Genomic DNA, 1,644 nt, shown 5'->3' on the forward strand with positions numbered 1-1,644 from the left:
ATATATATATATATATATATATATAATCACTCAAATCCTGTTTTCATATTATTCATTTTTATAATAGACTAATCTTTTAAAACCAAAAACCCAAATCATACAAAAACAAGTGGTAAATCATATGTTTTCTTCTGGATTTCTACTCCCACAGTTCTTTCTCTGGATGTGGATAGTATTCTTTCTCATAAGTCCCTCAGAATTGTTCTGGATCATTGTGTTGCTATTAGTAGCAAAGTAGATTATATTTGATTGTTCCACCATGTTTCAGTACTGTGTATAATGTTCTCCTGGTTCTGCTTATTTCACTCTGCATCAGTTCATGGAGATATTTCCAGTCTATTCCATGTTCACCTAGTTTACTTATAATATCACTCTTTATGTTTAAAGCATGCACCCATTTTCACCTTATCTTGGTATAGAGCAGTGATTCCCAAAGTGGGTGTTACTGCCCCTTGCTGGGTGCTGCAGCGATCCAGGAAAGCAGTGATGGCCACAGGTGCATTTATCTTTCCTATTAATTGCTATTAAAATTTTTTAAAATTAATTTCCAGGGGGCTAAGTCATATTTTTTTTCTGGAAAGGGGGAAGTAGGCCAAAAAAGTTTGGGAACCACTGGTATAGAGTGTGAGATATTGGTCTAAACCAGTGATGGGCAAACTACAGCCCGGACCAGATGTGGCCCTTCTCCTTCATAATCTTCCAGTCATTAATAGGGCTTAGTATCACAAAAATATAAGAATTTTGTAAAATGTATCATTGTTATTTTTTAATAAATTATATTGGGCCACCTAAAGTTTTTTTCCCTTCCTTTGGCCCCCTCTTTAAAAAGTTTGCTCTTTGCTGGTCTAAACCTAATTTTCCCCCCATACTATTTTCTGATTTTCCCAGCAGTTTCTGTCGAAGAGCAGGTTCTTATCCCAAAAGCTGGGATCTTTGAGTTTATCAAACACTAGCTTGCTGAGGTCATTTGCCCCAAGTCTATTCCACTGATCTTCCCTTCTGTCTCTTAGCCAGTACCATATTGTTTAGATGACTGCTGCTTTATAGTACAGTTTAAGATCTGGTACTGCTAGGCTCCCCTCCTTCACATTTTTTTTCATCAGTTCCCTTGACAGTCTTCATCTTTTGTTCTTTCAAATGAATTTTGTTATTATTTTTTCCAATTCTATAAAATAGTTTTTTTTATAGTTTGATAGGTATGGCACTGAATAAGTAAATTAACTTAGGTAGAATTGTCATTTTTATTATATTAACTGGTCTTACCCATGAATAATTAATGTTTTTCCAGTTGTTTAGATTTAGTTTTATTTGTGTAGAAAGTGTTTTGTAATTGTGTTCATTTAATTCCTGTGTTTGTCTGGGCAGATAAATTCCCAAATATTTTATATTGTCTACAGTGATTTAAAAAAAAAATTTTAACCCTTACTTTCCATCTTAGAATACTTTGTATTGGTTCCAAGGCAGAAGAGTGGTAAGGGTCAGGCAATGGGGGTTAAGTGACTTACCCAGGGTCACACAGCTAGGAAGCATCTGAGGATATATTTGAACCTGGAACTTCTTGAGTCTAGGCCTGGCTCTCAATCCATTGAACCACCTAATGGCTCCCTAAAGTGATTTTAAAGGGAGTTTCTCTTTCTAATTCTT

The sequence above is a fragment of the Gracilinanus agilis genome, chromosome 3, assembly GCF_016433145.1.
Source record: "Gracilinanus agilis isolate LMUSP501 chromosome 3, AgileGrace, whole genome shotgun sequence".
Classification (NCBI taxonomy): Eukaryota; Metazoa; Chordata; class Mammalia; order Didelphimorphia; family Didelphidae; genus Gracilinanus; species Gracilinanus agilis.